This window comes from Drosophila eugracilis, unplaced genomic scaffold (assembly GCF_018153835.1).
Source record: "Drosophila eugracilis isolate 14026-0451.02 unplaced genomic scaffold, ASM1815383v1 contig_1895, whole genome shotgun sequence".
Lineage (NCBI taxonomy): Eukaryota > Metazoa > Arthropoda > Insecta > Diptera > Drosophilidae > Drosophila > Drosophila eugracilis.
Window position 1 is genome coordinate 139,029 of NW_024572749.1, and position 6,240 is coordinate 145,268.

Consider the following 6,240-nt stretch of genomic DNA (forward strand, 5'->3'; position numbering starts at 1 on the left):
TTTGTTCTTTTCCTGCGCAGGATTTTTGTCTACTTTGATTTCTGGTAGTGACTTTCAGAATCTTATTATCCTTTTGGATATTTTGTATTTGGATTGTTATTCGAGATAATGCGTCAGCGATATGGTTGTCCTTTTCTTTGTATTTGGGTTTTATAAAAGAAACTACTTTTATAAACCTAAATTCATATGTATAAATACAATTTTTGCCTATTTTTTTCACGTATTTTTGTTCCTCTCTCTTGCGTTTTTATTTGCAGGTGCATCCTCAACAGTTCTCGTTTTGTTAAGGCTGTGCTGCGTTCTGATACGATGATAGATCGATCGGGCTGGGCTTTCCGAACTATTTAAGGGATAATTTTTGGATGTTGATGTTGGGATGCGGTGTTGCCACCAGTATTATTGTTTTCTTGCGGATTCTAGCTTGTATTGTGTGTGACTTGGTAAGGATAAGAGTAAGTATGTCTACTCGCTCTCATCATCCTCGTCCTCATCTGACTCACCTTTCTTACTCTTCTTCGACACCTTTTTCGCTGGATTCGCGCGCTTTTTGGCTCCACCATTAGCAGCACGCCACCACCACCATTAGCCTCGAACTCCTTGACAGCCCTATTGTAGACATCCTTGGCCTTGGCAGTCTTTGCCTCCCACTCCGACTTATTCTTCATTGCCCTCCATAATTCTCCACCGCGCTTGGCCACCTCAGTGATCTTGATGACGGGATTCCTCCGCTTTATCGACTCGCGGGTACTGTTGAGCCACAGCATGTAGGCGGAGAGTGGGCATTTTGGTTTATCGGCCCTTTTAATTTGTGTTGAAACCATTTAACAAGTGTTTCTGTCTGTCTGCCCGTATTTCCGTCAGTCCGTCTGTTCGTATGAAACCTGAGATCTCAGGAACTATAAGAGATTCAAAGTTGAGATTAACCTTGAGGATCCTTGAGGTCCCTAGGCAGCGCAAGTTTATTACAGCATCCTGGCACGCCCACTCTAACGCCCACAAATCGCCAAAAAACTACAATCGTTGAAATTTCAGGAACTATTAGAGCTAGTAAGTTGAAACTAAGAATGTATAATCATTAGATGCCAGCGAATTTTATTGTCGTAATAGAAAGTTTGGATTAAGCATGTAGGTTTTTATGATGCCCCAAATGCAAATTAATTTTTTTTCTATCTAGTTACGCCCACCCTAACGCCTAACCACCCGGAAAACCAAAAATTCAAAAATCTCGGCACCTATAAGAGCTACAGGGTGGGCCATTTAAAGTTGACCCACTTGATTCTTAAAACAAAAACAAAAAAAGTGGAAAATTTTTTTTTATTCCAAAAATTATTTATTTTGGTCCAAGGAGATTTTTTACAAATTATTATTAAAAATGATATCACGTAAATGGGCACCTTTAGCTCTGATAGCCGAATGCCTTCCTTTTTTGTAGAAAGTTAGTCTTAAAAACGTATAAACGTATTAAAGACATCCCACAGCAACTTGTCACGAGTTTAGTCGAGTGCCGTGACTATAAGATATCCGTTACTGTTTTACACAATTTTTAATTATTAATTTTTCTGGTGGAAATTCACAAAGCGCCACCTATTGTCAGAGGAAGCATGTTGAGTAATTGATGGTAACGTCAGTGCCTATGTGAGGCCTTATAACCTAAATTTTTTCATAAATAGCGAAATAAAGTTCCGATTTAAAAAATCTATGGCAGATCGATAGGTATTAACAGAAATAAATTATACAAGGTCAACCGAAGGCATTCATAATAATAAAATAATATAATATAGCCACAGTTTTCCGCGGTTTGTGGGCGTTAGAGTGGATATGACCGGATGAAAGTTCGTGGAAAGTTGCAGAGGTATCTCTTAAATACGTATTCTTAGGCAAAACTTTGTAGCTCCTATAGTTTTCAAAATTTTTGCATTTTTTGTTTTTCGGATATTGTGGGCGTTAGAGTGGGCGTGGCTTGATCGAATAAAACAATTCGTTTTGGGAGCTTTATAGAAACCTACATGCTTAATCCGAACTTTCTATCTCTTATATTTACCGAGATATCAGCTTTTCTTGAAAATGCGAAAACCGTCTTTTGAGCTTTGTGGGCGTATGGGTGGGTGTGGCCGGATAATATTACCACTTAAAGATGAGCTGGCATCTAAAGATTATACATACTGAATTTAAACTTTCTAGCTCTAATGTTTCCTGAGACTTCAGCGATTTGTGGGCGTTAGAGTGGGCGTGGCAGGATTCTGTAATAAACTTGCGCTGCGTAGGGACCTTAAGAATCTTCATGGTTAATCTCAACTTTGAATCTCTTATAGTTCCTGAGATCTCAGCGTTCATACGGACAGACGGACATGGCTCATTCGTCTTCGCTATTCATCCTGATCAGGAATATATATCGGAAACGCTTCCGTCTATCTGTTACTTACTTTTCAACGAATATATTATACCCTTTTCCTCTACGAGTAACGGGTATAATTATGCAACGCGGTGCAACGGAAAAAAATATGAACTCTTGGAAGCGCTGTCGGTTCACTAATCAATGGTCTTTCTTGGTGCGTAAGACGGTGCCGGTGCTAGTTGCACAGGCTGTACCTCTTTGGTGGGGCACATGTGCTGGCTTGCCAGGTGTACTCGCAATGTGGGGTGTGGAGGTCGAATGCTTATTTTTCTTTCTTTGTTTATTTTTTTCAATGGTATTTGATATGGATCAGCTAGTGGTGTTTGGTGACTTCAACTTACCCCAGGTGGCATAATTTATAAATGATAACACTTTAATTTATAAATGATAACACTTTAGCTTTAACACCTATATCACATCATGTGATGTTAGGCATGTCTAAATTGTCCTTCCTCTGGTAGCCGACAATGGTTAAGAAGGTTGTGCCAACCAGGTTGTGAAATCAGTGATCACGGAGGATGCAGGGCTAAATTATGTATCAGTTTGATAACTGTCAAGTTTATGGACTCTGTTCTGGCTAATAGCCAATTGCCTAGCCACATACCGCCGCATCCGATCCGACTTGTGATGGGAACGTATCTCAACAACACTCAAAATCAAGCAAGGACAAATGAAACTTTGTCCAATGAACTATAAATCCGTTTCTTTGGAAGCTATACTCGAAGAAGAACTCGCTGCGCAAGAATTGAATATTAAGACCAACGTGCCCTCTAATACGTCGTGCTAAAGTATACATCAGCCGCCGGAAAAACACCGGGGCCATAAGCACACAGTGGTTTGCATAAATAAATGTAAGTTGTGTTTTTAACGACCGTAAGGGCATGAAACGCATAGAAACAAGTATACTATAAAAATGAATAAATAATTTAAACATAAAAACACTATACTCTTTGAAAAATAGCGAGTAAACATGTGCGTGTGTAACGCCAACTTGTATGAATGAGAGCGAACGCACCGAGTATATCTCGTTCATCGCTTCAATCTTCCCGTCTTCCAGATGGTAACTCGTCGCTAGCTTTTAATGATATCTCTTCGTTTCGGTGTCCAGGGACTTGGTATTTTCTTAATATGTTATGTAAAATACGCCCGTAAAGCAAATAAATGACTTTCTTCTTTTGAAGTGAACGGACGTGTTTTTTACTGTCGTTTATTTTGCTATAATATTTCTGAATTTTAACTTGAATCTATATAAATTGCATTTGATTTAATATAAATTTAATCCACTTAAGTTCTGCGCAGTGAATGTGTAGCGTTTATTTTTTGTTTAAACCTCCAAATTGCTTCTTTCGTGTGCATATCTATATCTTATATTGTTTTTAATAAGTTCCCTCCGCTATCTCTCCCTTTTTCTTGTGTGCATATCTAATACTTATCTTGTTTTTAATATATTCCTTTCCTTTTCTGCATAATAGTCTTTGTTCGATTAAATGGCGTTTAAAAAATTCTCTTAATATGTCTGATACTTAAAATAGTGTAATAAAATAATCGCATCAAGCCAGCCGAGCGTTTAGCGTTGGCTGTGCGATAATGTGGTTCATTTTGGCCCGTGGCGATTCAGGCTTACATTACTGCGACGGCTCCTCCGCGGTGTGGGTACGTTCCCGTAGTTGAGGGTGTGGTGGAAGCGGAAGAAATAGGGTCCCGAGGCCGGACCGAGCCGAGCTCCCCAGCTCCGCCAGCTACAAGGCAGGGTGAGACTCATGGACCTGCTTAGGGAGAAAGGTGTAGAGGTCCGCAAGAGAAATTTAGAGATCCGGAGACAAGATAGGAGTGTAGAGATCCGGAAAACCGCTACAAGAGAGAGATGTAGAGATCCGCAGACCCGCTCTCCGGTCCTCATTATATACCCCGTCGACTGGGGTCAGTGGGGTGATGCTTTTAGTTATTTATCAGTAGCTTATTCCTATTTATGCTCCATGCAGGCATCATACCACCCCCCTTTCCGAAGAGGGTTTGAATCTACGGACGGTGATTTTTCTTCCGCGCCTGAAGATCACCCTCCATGATTTGTCCACTTCTGGTTCCAGGATGCTTTGACGTTGTCGAAACCGCTTCCTCCCCTCTGTTCCTGAATAGGTCTAATGGTGGAGGGTACGGTTTCTTTTTACCCCTCTGTCTAATCCCCGCGATCACCGGCGAGATGAACTCCCAGACCTCCCACGGACCATCGTATTTCGGCGCAAGCTTCGCGTTGAATGTATCAGCCGCGTTGGAAAAGAAATTTGTCTTGCACCAAACCAGTTGCCCTTAGCTCGGTTTCCATGCTCTTTTCTGCAATTCATAATGCCGTTTATGGGTTCCCGCTGCGCCCCATGCTCTTGAACGCTTTCGACCGCTACCTCCACACACTTTGAGAATTTGTCCATAATGACCACTAGCGTAGTATTCCCATGCTTTGTCCGGGGCAGTTGGCCCACGAAGTCCACGCATAGCCTCTCCCGTGGAGCGGTGGTGATCTTCGTTAGCATTTTCTTGGCTGCCTTTTGTTACGACGTCTTGTATCGCTGGTAGGCTTCGCATGTTTTGACGAACTTCCTGTTTAATTCCTGGCCAGAAATACTGTTTTGTTATCCTCTTGGTGGTTTTCGTCGTATCCAGATGGTCTTCTGCCGCCTGGCAATGGTTCTCCCGCAGTAAGTTTATAACTTCGTCCTCCGTGATGCACAGTTTCCACGGTTGTAGGTCCTTTTCTCGATCACTCCTTTTATATAGACTGTCGCCTTTGATTCCATTCCTCATACTTTCTTCAATATTCAACTCCGGACGAACGCCTTCATGTAATCATGTTCTCAAATTGTTGGCGTAGCTCTTGCCGGAATGTCTGGATCTCCTCGTTTGTTGGTTCTATTCCCACTACTGCTTTTTTGATCCGTATTATCTGCATTGCCGCATTGAATTCTTGTTTTGGTTTTTGCCAGAAAATCCATTCCTAAGAACATCCAGCCTGTTACCCGCTCTAGTACCAGGAACTTCAACTCGAACTGCTCGCCCCCGAATCTAATGAGTACGTTTGTTTGCTAGGGTTATGTCTTCGGCAGCCCTGCTCCACCTCCCATACTTCCTCAATTCCTGGTTTTCCTTATGCTGATCACACTTTTCGAAGTCCCTGTGTCCACCACTTCCCTTGCCATCCGATTCTTTCATCTGCTGTTATTTGGAATACATCGCAGCTCATCCATTGCCCTACCGCTGGTCATTGTGCGTGGTTCTAAGCTGCCATCGTCACCTGCTCAGGCCTTCTCCGTTTTCCGATCGAGCTCTACAACACTCCGTTTCTTTACTTCGTTTCTTCCGCACACCCAGCAGAACACCCTGGGCGGAATCTCGTACGTTCTTTCTGTGTGTCCAGTTCCCCCTCATCTTATGCAGATCTCTGGTCTAAAGGCCGCGATTCCCTGCTTCTTTTTTTTACTGTGAAAATTAATGAATGCAGACGTGCTTTTATAGTTATACTTATGCTCATATGCATTTGAAATGTCCAATATAAAGGGTTCTAATTACTAATATAAGCGATAATACAGTTTATTACAAATCTCTCTCTCGAAAAAACATAATGAGCAAGTCTCGGCAGTAACAACAAGACGAACATCGGCTCTCGTCTATAATAACGTCGTCAGATAACGCTTACTTAACCATAAGAGCGGAAGAATTACCAGAACCCAAAACAACTGCAGCACTGCAAGCGAAAAGTTACCAAACGAGAACTGTAGCCACTGTGCCAAACAATGCGGTGACAGGAAACATATTTTCTATTCTTAGTGACTCTAAAAATGATGATAAATAAT

General features: G+C 41.7%; 1 pseudogene; it reads right to left on the reverse strand.

The window, feature by feature from the left end:
• Positions 1-462: 462 nt before the first annotated feature.
• Positions 463-821, reverse strand: LOC108112552 (annotated as a pseudogene).
• Between the last annotated feature and the right edge of the window lie 5,419 nt (positions 822-6,240).